General features: G+C 43.0%; 1 protein-coding gene across 1 annotated transcript in view; it reads right to left on the bottom strand.

Annotated features, from left to right (window-relative positions):
- CIMAP1B (ciliary microtubule associated protein 1B) overlaps positions 1–11489 on the bottom strand; it is a 47756-nt gene extending 36267 nt beyond the window's left edge. Inside the window, exon 1 of the mRNA XM_073652602.1 lies at positions 11377–11489. The gene's annotated coding sequence lies outside the window, so the exon portion shown is untranslated. The remainder of the gene's footprint in view (positions 1–11376) is intronic.
- Positions 11490–13159: the final 1670 nt, after the last annotated feature.

The following is a 13159-nucleotide window of genomic DNA, read 5'->3' as shown; positions in this document are numbered from 1 at the left end:
AGAAATGCTTCCAGGGGTCTTCCCCATGCTGTCCCCATATAATTTGAGCACTGTTCCCATCGATTTGGGCAATTTTTAGGCCCCCCAGGGGGAGCTGCCTGAAAAATGCTTGAGTTTCCCATAGACTTACATTGGGCTCGTTGCTCGGGTCGAGCACCCGAGTATTCCAATGTGCTCGACCCAAGCATCGAGCACCCGAGCATTTTAGTGTTCGCTCATTACTATAAGGGAGCTGTGGACCCACCATAATGTGTATAGGGGTGCTATGGGCCCATTATATTGTGTAGAGGGCAGTTGTGGGAATATCATATTGTGTATAGAGGAGCTGTGGGTGCATTATACTTTGTATAGGGGAGCTGTGGGCATAGCATAGTGTGTATAGGGAAGCTGTACATGGGGGTATTATTGGTATTTCTCGACCACTGTATATTGGTATTAATTGATAGGATTTTTTTGTACATATTCAAGAACTGTATGTTGTTGGAAATTCTTTCACTGTATATTGGTATTATTTGTTTTTCAGTATTTGAGTACTGTATTTTGGGATTATTTGGGCTCTGTATATTGGAATTTTAGCACTATATAATGTGTTACTGTGTGTTTGTTGTGTGTATTCTGTATTTGTTGTCTGTATTGTGTGTTTAATGTCTGTATTGTGTGTCTGATGTATTATTATGTTTGCTGTCTGTATTGTGTTTTTGTCTGTATTGTGCATTTGTGTCTCTTGTGTTGTTATTGTCTCTATTGTGTATTTTATGTTTGTATTGTGTATTTGTCTGTATTGTGTATTTGTTGTGTGTATTGTGTATTTGATGTATGTATTGTGTTTTTTTATGTCTGTATAGTGTATCAGTGATGTTGAAAGCTATGCTGTTGGCAATTTATTTTGCCATCAGGGACACCCCAGGCGAACAAGTTTCAACTGAGGTACCAAACTAAGCATACTGCCCAGTGTCAGCGTTGGCAGCAGGACGTTGCACGGTGACATCATCCAACTCTGAATCAGTGTGGCTCCTGCAATCTACTTCCGTATTATGTCAAGAAAACTTGATGAAGAGTACAACTAATGGAATTCAATATAGTCCTGGAAGATGCACCCCTATGTCGGAAGGCACTCCAGAAGCTACTGGGTAAGAGACTATGGTCGACCTGAGTATGACCAATGCTCATGATGGACCAGGATCAAAGTCCCAATGATGCCTTGGTGTTGGTATCACTTGGACAAAAGGGAAGATCAAAGCTGCAGAGATATCATAAAGTTCGGAACTTGGAATGTACGAACCATTAACCAAGGAAAACTTGACATCGTCAAAGCCAAAATGGACAGAACAAGACTCGACCTAGTTAGAATTAGCAAAGTAAGATGGACTCAATCTGGACATTTCCAGTCAAATGAACATTGTGTCTACTATTCTGGCAATGATAACTGAAGAAGAAATGGTGTTGCTTTTATTCTCAATCGAAGATTAGCCAGCACTGTCCTAAAATATTATGCTGTCAGTAATAGTCATCTCGATACCACTACAAAGAGTGCTAATTCATGTCACAGTTATCCAAGGCTACTCACCAACAACAGATGCTGAAGAGGAGGACTTAAAATTATTCTACGATCAAGTTCGAAAAGAAACTGACAAGTCGTCAAAACAAGACTTACTCATTATTATGGGAGACTTGAATGGCAAAGTGGGCCAAGGCAAATATGGACCCATTGTTGGAAACTTTGGTCTTGGTGAACAAAACGAGGCTAAAGGAAGATTTATTGACTTTTGTACTACTAATCAGCTGTTCATCATGAACACCTTCTTCCAAAATCATAAATGGAGACGCTACACATGAATATCACCGAATGGGGCCTATAAAAATCAGTTTGACTACATATATGTTCACCAAAGATAGAGGTCATCGATCATTACTGTGAAAACAAGACCAGGAGCTTACTGTAGAACTGATCATGAACTTTTGACAGCAACAATTAAAGTCAAGCTGCGTAAACAGACTAGACAACAGGTTATTTACAACTTCAAGTTGACCAACATACCTACCTGAAGTTTTTTGGAATAGTCCGATTTATAGCACTGAACATGGATGAAAGAAAGCCTGAGGAATTATGGACACATATCAAGACTATTACTACTGAAGAAACCAGAAAAACAATAAACAAGAGGCAGAAGAGACTCCTACGGCCATGGTTAACAGAAGAGATCCTAAAGATCATAAAAAAAAGCAAAAGGTAACAAGCAGAACACAGACATCAGTAAAAAACTAAAGAGAGCCATTCGATTAGACTAATAACTTTATTACCAAAAGATATGTACAGATATAGAAAGTGAACATCTGAAGGGCAAGACGAGGAAGGCATTCCAAAAGATCAAAGAGATACAACGAAAGTTTCCAACAAGAGTTGGAATGTTGAAAGACGCCAACGAGAACAAACTAACTGAGCCAGAACAGATCAAAGAAAGATGTAAAGAATGCACGGAGCACCACTACAAGAACGGGTCAATAATACGGGAAGAAACTGAAACAGGAAATTATAGCAAACCGAACATCTTTAAAGATGAATTCGTTGCTGCGATCGAGCTTCTGTCAAAAAACAAAGCGCTTTTGTGTGGCAATATTCCAATAGAACTAATAAAGTCTTCTGAAGCTGCAGTTGATGACATCACACGAAATCACAGAAATGGACAACTGGTAAATGAAGGACTGGACAAGATCTGTGTTTATTCCTAGTCGGAAGAAGAGAGATGCTACCGACTGTGGAAACTATAGGACTCATACCTCATGCCAGCAAAATACTAATAAAGATCCTACGACGTTTGCTACAGCCTTACTTTGACAAAGAGCTGTCAGGGGAACAAGCATTATTCAGAAAAGGCAGAAAAACAAGAGATGTAATTGCTAACATTAGATGAATAATGGAAGAGGCCAAAGAATACAAGGAGATCTATTTTTGCTTCATTGACTACAGCAAAATCTTCGACTGTGTTGATCAACAGAAACTTTGGAATACCATGAAGGATATGGGTGTGCCAAACCATCTGATCAGTCTCATTAGGAACCTTTTACATTGACCAAGAAGTAACAGTCTGAATGGAATACGGTGACACGGCACGGCATCGTTCAAAGTAGAGCAAGTAGTCATACTAGACTCCATCCTGTCACCATTTCACTTCAGTTTATAAGCAGAAGCTACTGTATTTTCAGGAAGATTGGACTTGCTGAAAAAGAAGAAGGATTCAAAATTTCTGGAAGAATTATCAACAGTCTTGCTCGAGCATGGGACTCCTACTTAATACAAGGAAGACAAAGATATTGACTACTGCCAGGTACGACCGGGACACTTTTGAGATGGACGGCGATGAACTGGAAGTTATAAAGGACTTCAGTCTACTCAAGATGCAGCGACGACATCGGAAGTCAATTGGTGAATAGCTACCTTAGTTGGAATCAGGGTTACTGGTTAGGGGCCAACTCAGAAGTTTTGTCCCCCCTAAGCTGAACCCCTAGCTATGCCTCTGGTTTAATGCAAGTGTATTCCAAATTTTGAACTCTTCAGTATACTTTCTTGACATCATTTTTTATGTCGGCAATTTTTTCTTTATCTACCCAAGTAAATTTGCTGAATAGGTTTTTTATTCAGTCAGTTGTTGGTAAGACTTCTGTATAGTCTATGATGTCCATATCTCCTTGTAGTGACTGTTTCTTCTTCGTTGTTTATCCATTGAGTTAGTGGGAAGTTTGCTTACTGTTTGGTAATGTGTGCTGTAATTAGCTTACTAGAGTTATTTCTGTTTAGCTGGAATCTGTCACTAGGTTTTCTCAACATAAATTAAAGCCACCACCCTTAAATGCTCTATTACCACAGTTTATCAACCTCTATTTAAGCCCTCAATTCACCCTGCATATCCTAAAAAATACCTCAAATGCTTCAGGCATGCAGTCCAGTCCGATGGGCGTCTTTTTTCTCTTTTCCCGTTGCCCCTCAGTCCTTGCAGCTGCTCTCATTGTGGCTTGATTGATGTAGATGACGTGTCTTTCTTATCTACAGATCTCTGCAAATCTTGAACATGCGCATTAGAAGCACAGGTCTGCACAGGTGTCATATGCTTTGCCCAAGAGCAGCGCAAAGTCTCATAATTAGTGTTGAGCCACCCCCGTAGTGTTCGGGTTCGGTTCGGTTCGTCGAACACCGGGATGTTCGAGGAACTGTTCGTCGAACTGTTCGTCGAACACCTTAGAACACCGTCGAACACCGTTAAAACCAATGGCAGGCAAACAAAAACACATAGAAACACATAGAAAACACCTGCAAAGGTGTCCAAAAGCTGACAAACTGCTCAGAAGACACTCTCTTTAAAAAAGCCGGCCGGCAAATTCAGCAGCGGCATACACCGGTACCCGACAATTTAGACAAGAAGGAATAGAGCATCACACATAGATTAGATAGATAGAAACATGTCAGTCACACATATAAGAAGCACAGTGACAGTGTTGGTTACTGCACTTGTCATTTAGTGTAAAGGATTTATTAAAAAAAATATTAGTGTTTTCATGCACCGTCTCTTTAAAAAAGCCGGCCGGCAATTCAGCATCTGTACCCGACAATTTAGAACAGAAAGAATAGAGCTTCACACATAGATTAGATAGATAGAAACATGTCAGTCACATATATAATAAGTACAGTGATAGTGTTGCTTACTGTACTTGTCATTTAGTGTAAAGGATTTATTTAAAAAAATAATAGTGTTTTCATGCACTGTCTCTTTAAAAAAGCCGGCCGGCAATTCAGCAGCGGTACCCGACAATTTAGAACAGAAAGATAGAGCATCACACATAGATTAGATAGATAGAAACATGTCAGTCACATATATATGAAGTACAGTGATAGTGTTGGTTACTGTACTTGTCATTTAGTATTAAGATAAAGGATTTATTATTAAAAAAATTGGCGTGGGGTTCCCCTTAATTTTAGGCTCTAGCGGAGGTTAAGCAGACGGCTGGGGCAGATGTTTGAAGCCTGGGAAGGGGGTAATACCCACGGAGCTTCCCAGGCTACTAATATCAGCCTCCAGCTGAATACATAGCCTTTACTAGCTATTAAAATGGGGGACCCCCCCCAAAAAATGACGTGGGGTCCCCCCTAATTTAATAGCTAGCAAAGGCTAGGCAGACAGCTGGGGGCTGATATTAATAGCCCAGGAAGGGAGCCATGAATATTGGCCCCCTCCCAGGCTAGAAACACCAGCCGTCAGCCGCCCCAGAAATGGCGCATTCATAGGATGCGCCAATTCTGGCACTTAGCCTCGCTCTTCCACGCTGCCCTGGTGCGGTGGCAGGGGGTAATAGGGTTGGGGTTGATGTCAGCTTATAATGCCAGCTGACATCAAGCCCAGGTTAGTAATGGAGAGGCGTCTATAAGACACCCCCATTACTAACCCCATAGTCAAAGTTAAAAAAAACACAAACACCCAGAATAAAGTCCTTTAATTGAAATAAAGACACAATCCTTTATTGTTCTAAATTAAACCATACTTACCATCACGCCCATTCCAGCTGAAGCCAACGATCTCCTGCAATAAAAGAAAAATAATAAAGCAACCTCATCCTTACCTTTCCATGGTTCCCACGACAGCTTCAGCTCTGCTACATCGAGATGACAGGCTGGACCGCAGCAGAACGCTGCCATCCAGCCTGTCATCCCGCAGACACTGAGAAGCGCAGGCTTGCTTGCGCTGCTCAGCGTCTCTCTGTGACGACATCCAGATGAGCCGAGTTCATGTCCAATGAACTCGGCTCACCTCATGCACGTCACTGACAGCGTGGGAAAATTCTCACGCTGAAGCGCTGATTGCAGGAGAATTTTCCCACGCTGTCAGTGACGTGCATGAGGTGAGCTGAGTTCATTGGACATGAGCTCACCTCATGCACATCACTGACAGCGTGGGAGTATTCTCCTGCACTCAGCACTTCAGCGTGAGAATTTTCCCACGCTGTCAGTGACGTGCATGAGGTGAGCCGAGTTCATTGGACATGACCTCGGCTCATCTGGATGCCGTCACAGCGAGACAGTGAGGAGCGCAAGCATGCCTGCGCTTCTCAGTGTCTGCGGGATGACAGACTGGATTGCAGCGTTCTGCTGCGGTCCAGCCAGTCATCTCGATGTAGCAGAGCTGAAGCTGTCGTGGGAACCATGGAAAGGTAAGGATGAGGTTGCTTTATTATTTTTCTTTTATTGCAGGAGATCGTTGGCTTCAGCTGGAATGGGTGTGATGGTAAGTATGGTTTAATTTAGAACAATAAAGAATTGTGTCTTTATTTCAATTAAAGGACTTTATTCTGGGTGTTGTGTTTTTTTTAAATACTTTACTAGAAATTCATGGCGGTCATGTCTAATACTGGCGTGACCCCATGAATTTTGGGCTTGGGGCCAGCTGATAATACCAAGCTGGCCCTAACCCCTTTATTACCCAGTGAGCCACCGCACCAGGGCCCTGGATGAGTTGGGTACAGCGCCAGAAGATGGCGCTTCTATGAACGCGCCATTTTCCGGGGTGGCTGCGGACTGCAATTTGTAGCGGGGGGGGGCCCAGAAAGCTTGGGCCTCCCTGCGCTGCAGATTCCAGCCCCCAGCTGCCTAGTTGTACCTGGCTGGACACAAAAATAGGGCGAAGCCCCACGTACTTTTTTTTTAATTATTTCATGAAATTCATGAAATAATTAAGAAAAAAAGGGCTTCCCTATATTGTTGTGTCCGGCCAGGTACAAATAGGCAGCTGGTGGATGGGGGCAGCCCGTTCCTGCCTGCTGTACCTGGCTGGACACAAATATAGTGCGAAGCCCCACTTCAATTTTTTTAAATTATTTCAGGAAATTCATGAAATAATTTAAAAAAAATTGACGTGGGGCTTCGCACTATATTTGTGTCCAGCCAGGTACAGCAGGCAGGAACGGGCTGCCCCCAACCACCAGCTGCCTATTTGTACCTGGCCGGACACAACAATATAGGGAAGCCCTTTTTTTCTTAATTATTTCATGAAATAATTTAAAGAAAATTGACGTGGGGCTTCGCCCTGTTTTTGTGTCCAGCCAGGTACAACTAGGCAGCTGGGGGCTGGAATCCGCAGCGCAGGGAGGCCCAAGCTTTCTGGGCCACCCCCGCTGCAAATTGCAGTCCGCAGCCACCCCGGAAAATGGCGCGTTCATAGAAGCGCCATCTTCTGGCGCTGTACCCAACTCATCCAGGGCCCTGATGCGGTGGCTCACTGGGTAATAAAGGGGTTAGGGCCAGCTTGGCATTATCAGCTGGCCCTAAGCCCGAAATTCATGGGGTCACGCCAATATTAGACATGACCACCATGAATTTCTAGTAAAGTATTTAAAAAAAACACAACACCCAGAAAAAAGTCCTTTAATTGAAATAAACACACAATTCTTTATTGTTCTAAATTAAACCATACTTACCATCACGCCCATTCCAGCTGAAGCCAACGATCTCCTGAAATAAAAGAAAAATAATAAAGCAACATCATCCTTACCTTTCCATGGTTCCCATGACAGCTTCAGCTCTGCTACATCGAGATGACAGGCTGGACCGCAGCAGAACGCTGCCATCCTGCCTGTCATCCCGCAGACACTGAGAAGCGCAGGCTTGCTTGCGCTCCACAGTGTCTCTCTGTGAGGGCATCCAGATGAGCCGAGTTAATGTCCAATGAACTCGGCTCACCTCATGCACGTCACTGACAGCGTGGGAAAATTCTCCTGCACTCACCGCTTCAGCGTGGGAGAATTCTCACACTGAAGCGCTGAGTGCAGGAGAATTCTCCCACGCTGTCAGTGACGTGCAGGAGGTGAGCTGAGTTCATTGGACATGAGCTCACCTTATGCACGTCACTGACAGCGTGGGAAAATTCTCCTGCACTCAGCGCTTCAGCGGGAGAATTCTCACGCTGAAGCGCTGAGTGCAGGAGAATTTTCCCACGCTGTCAGTGACGTGCATGAGGTGAGCCGAGTTCATTGGACATGAACTCGGCTCATCTGGATGTCGTCACAGAGAGACGCTGAGCAGCGCAAGTAAGCCTGCGCTTCTCAGTGTCTGCGGGATGAGAGGCTGGATGGCAGCGTTCCGCTGCGGTCCAGCCTGTCATCTCGATGTAGCAGAGCTGAAGCTGTCGTGGGAACCATGGAAAGGTAAGGATGAGGTTGCTTTATTATTTTTCTTTTATTGCAGGAGATCGTTGGCTTCAGCTGGAATGGGCGTGACGGTAAGTATGGTTTAATTTAGAACAATAAAGGATTGTGTCTTTATTTCAATTAAAGGACTTTATTCTGGGTGTTTGTGTTTTTTTTTAACTTTGACTATGGGGTTAGTAATGGGGGTGTCTTATAGACGCCTCTCCATTACTAACCTGGGCTTGATGTCAGCTGGCATTATAAGCTGACATCAACCCCAACCCTATTACCCCCTGCCACCGCACCAGGGCAGCGTGGAAGAGCGAGGCTAAGTGCCAGAATTGGCGCATCCTATGAATGCGCCATTTCTGGGGCGGCTGACGGCTGGTGTTTCTAGCCTGGGAGGGGGCCAATATTCATGGCTCCCTTCCTGGGCTATTAATATCAGCCCCCAGCTGTCTGCCTAGCCTTTGCTAGCTATTAAATTAGGGGGGACCCCACGTCATTTTTTTGGGGGGGTCCCCCATTTTAATAGCTAGTAAAGGCTATGTATTCAGCTGGGGGCTGATATTAGTAGCCTGGGAAGCTCCGTGGGTATTACCCCCTTCCCAGGCTTCAAACATCTGCCCCAGCCGTCTGCTTAACCTCCGCTAGAGCCTAAAATTAAGGGGAACCCCACGCCAATTTTTTTAATAATAAATCCTTTATTTTAATACTAAATGACAAGTACAGTAACCAACACTATCACAGTACTTCATATATATGTGACTGACATGTTTCTATCTATCTAATCTATGTGTGAAGCTCTATTCTGTCTGTTATAAATTGTCGGGTACCGCTGCTGAATTGCCGGCCGGCTTTTTTAAAGAGACGGTGCATGAAAACACTATTATTTTTTTTGATAAATCCTTTACGCTAAATGACAAGTACAGTAAGCAGCACTTTCACTGTACTTCGTATATATGTGACTGACATGTTTATATCTATCTAATCTATGTGTGAAGCTCTATTCTTTCGGTTCTAAATTGTCGGGTACCGGTGTATGCCGCTGCTGAATTGCCGGCTTTTCATGTTTCACTGTTGGCACTGTTCCCATCGATTTGGGCAATCACTGTAATGCCACAACCACCATGGCTGTGGCATTACAGTGAGTGGCAGACAATCCCTGCATGATTGGTGCTCTAAATAGCGCCAGACATGCAGGACACGCTTTTGGTGCACGAACAGTTATCGAACATAACCTCGAACAGCCGAATTTTTTGCAAATCGTTCGGGTTCGTCGAACAACTCGAACACCGCCCAAAACAGCTCGAATTTGAGATTGGCGAACAGTTCTAGTCGAACACCGCTCATCTCTACTCATAATGCGCATGCGTCAGTATCGACGTCACTTCCAGGTTAATAGGTGCTGGCAGAAAAATAAAAAGTTATCACTCATGGAAGAAGGCAAGGAAAAAATAAAAGAGCCACAACAAAAATTCGCTCAGTCCTTAACGGGTTAAAGGGAACCTGTTACCTCCAAAAATGCTATTTAATTGCAGGTATAGTGGTAGTTTTCAGGCGAATAGCATTTAAATCATGCAATGCTGCTTTACTGAAAATAACTGCTGCAGCCATCGGCACGATGTCCCTGTCCCATGACTGACACCAGCTCTGCAGTGTGCGTGTGTAGACCAGACTGTCAGGCTATGTGCCCACGTTGCAGAAATGAAGCAGAAAATTTCTGCTTCATTTCTGCAAGTCCTCTCCCGGAAAAACGCATGCAGAATTCCGCATGCGTTTATCGCGCGTTTTCCACATGCGGAATTGCCTTGCGTTTTTTATGCATTGGACAAAGGCAATTCTGCTTGCGGAAACGCAAAATTAATTGACATGCTGCGGATTTTTGAACGCAGCATAAACGCTGCGGAAAAATCCGCAGCATGTGCATAGAACTTGCGGAATCCCATTGGGGACCATGGGGTGCGGGTTACCAAGCGTTTTACAAGCATTTCCGCTGCGGAAATTCCGCATCAAAAACGCTTGAAAAACGCTACGTGGGCACGCAGCCTCAGGCTAGGTGCTCAAGCTTTAGGCTATGTGCCCACGTTGCAGAAATGAAGCAGAAAATTTCTGCTTCATTTCTGCAAGTCCTCTCCCGGAAAAACGCATGCAGAATTCCGCACGCGTTTATCGCGCGTTTATCGCGCGTTTTCCACATGCGGAATTGCCTTGCGTTTTTTATGCATTGGACAAAGGCAATTCTGCTTGCGGAAACGCAAAATTAATTGGCATGCTGCGGATTTTTGAACGCAGCATAAACGCTGCGGAAAAATCCGCAGCATGTGCATAGAACTTGCGGAATCCCATTGGGGACCATGGGGTGCGGGTTACCAAGCGTTTTACAAGCGTTTCCGCTGCGGAAATTCCGCATCAAAAACGCTTGAAAAACGCTACATGGGCACGCAGCCTTAGAGCAGTGTTTACAAGTTCTATGTAAACAGTTTGCCACCACTGCACTCCTTGTTTACGAGACTGTCCACTGCTGATACACTTCAGCAGTGGCTGGTAATCTAGGAAACAAACAACAGAATTCAAAATTCCTCCATTCTTGATAACGGAGAGGATTTTTTTTCCGAATTCACACATCCATAAAACCGAATTCACACATCCATGTTGCGCGATCCGAGTACATATCACGATGAATGCATAAGTTGTGTGTCTCCAGACCCGAACTTGATACCCTCATACAGTACAGACCAGTTTGGACACACCTTCACCTTCAAGAGAATGCCAAGAATGTGCAAAGCAGTCATCAAAGCAAAAGGTGGCTACTTTGAGGAACCTAGAATATAAGATATATTTTCAGTTGTTTCACACTTTTTTGTTAAGTATATAATTCCACATGTGTTAATTCATAGTTTTGATGCCTTCAGTGTGAATGTACAATTTTCATAGTCATGAAAATACATAAAAATCTTTAAATGAGAAGGTGTGTCCAAACTTTTGGTCCGTACTGTATATGCTCACCAAATATATGTGTGAATATAGCCTAAATTGTTTGTTATCACAAACAATTTTTACCATTTATGATGATGAGAAAGCCTCTATTTTTCACTTCATGGTTTAGGATGAGTGTAGGGTGAGTGAACTCAGTTGAAAAGGTTCAACATGTAGCTAAAATCTGTGTTGTGTGTGCACTGACCCTGACCCAAGCCTTCCACTTACCTCTCTTTTTGTCACTTCCTCACACCTCCTGAGCACATCATCTGTTAATCTTTGCTCCCTGATCCATCCTGGCTGGCTAAATATTAATACATGCTGTACTAAGGCAACATTAGAATTACTTATTTACTTTGTATTTGAAGCATGGAACATTGGAATGATATTTGCATGAGTGTTATTTTGTGTGTATTAGTTCAGTAGTACAATGTCACTCTGTACTTTAAGTAGTCTCTTTGATTTCTTGTTTCATGTTAAACACTCCAAAAGACATTTCTATTGCTTAAACTGAAGCCCCACATTAATCCCACTTTTAGAATTGCAGGGTTATGTGGTTTCCGCTCACTTTCACATCGGGAGGTGATGAGGGTCAAAATAACCCTCTTAGTAATTACTAAGACAATTCCCTAATTTAATTTCACTATAGGAAATCATGTAATCGCCTTGTAGGCATGTAATTTCACACAGGATAGTTTAGTTGTGAATGTAACTTTTAACTCCTTAGAGACCAATTCTGAGAGGATCTTAAAAAACTAACTACAATTTTTAGTTGTTGCCTCTCTGTAAAAGCCATAACTTTTTTTTATATTATTATTTTATTGGCTATATACACAGCAAAGGTTCATTCACACTGTGGATATTATCCTTAGCATGTGCATGAGATTTCTAAAATTGTTATGCACAATGCTGGTGCTGTAAAACGAGAGATTTTCTAGCACTCATTGAAACGATCATTAACCTCTTCAGAAGTGTCATAAATGGAGGTATAGTTATAGATATCAAAGGCTGGGAGCCTTGGATCACTACCTGCACTCCTCGCTGTGAACAGGTAATTGAAGCAGGTTATCTGATGGAGAGCAGACAAGGCGTCTGTAAACAGAGTAATTAACAGGTAGCTGTCAGTTTTTGGAAGCGGAAAGTTTGTACACCAAAGAGGTGCTAATCAATGCTCTCACCTTGTGTAGCCATTGTGACAGTGTCACTGGTTTTATATGTGAGGGGAGGTATGTGTCACTCAGGATGCTCTCCTGTGTGAACTAAGACCTACTTTATTTTTCTGCCTAACTTTCCCCTGTTCCCACCTTCTAAATATTATTAAGAATCTGCTCCCTCCTATTCATCTGTCTCCACACCCTCCATGCACCCTATAACTGCACTTGATACTTGATTATTCAACTTAAACATACGGGCTGATGACCAGATCATGCAGCTTTATATGAAAATCCCTATTTATTATAATTGACAGACCTGAAATAACAAGCACTTTTCACCTATTGTGTCCCCCTATTCCCTCGTAGATTGTAAGCTTGCGAGCAGGACCCTCACTCCTAATGTAACCTTGTATTGAATTTATTGTCTGTATATGTCCCCGCTTAATTGTAAAGTGCTGTGGAATGTGTTGGCGCAATATAAATAAAAATTATTATTATTAGTGCGGAAACTAAGTATTTGATACACTGCCGATTTTGCAAGTTTTCCCACCTACAAAGAATGGAGAGGCCTGTAATTTTTATGGCAGGTACACTTCAACAGTGAGAAACAGCATCTTAAAAAAATCCAGAAAATCACATTGTATGCTTTTTACATAATTAGTTTGCATTTTATTGCATGAAATAAGTATTTCATACAATAGAAAAACAACTTGATATTTGGTACAGAAACCTTTGTTTGCAATTACAGAGTTCAGATGTTTCCTGTAGGTCTTGACCAAGTTTGCAGCAGGGATTTTGGCCCACTCCTCCATATGCCCGCTCACAGCCCATCAATCAGGGGGAGCGCATCACTGGGT

Source organism: Phyllobates terribilis, unplaced genomic scaffold (assembly GCF_046119375.1).
Source record: "Phyllobates terribilis strain yellow unplaced genomic scaffold, ASM4611937v1 Scaffold_11__3_contigs__length_659146591, whole genome shotgun sequence".
Taxonomy (NCBI): domain Eukaryota; kingdom Metazoa; phylum Chordata; class Amphibia; order Anura; family Dendrobatidae; genus Phyllobates; species Phyllobates terribilis.
The sequence above is the reverse complement of the archived record's forward strand: the minus strand, read 5'-3'. Positions and strand labels throughout refer to the sequence as shown.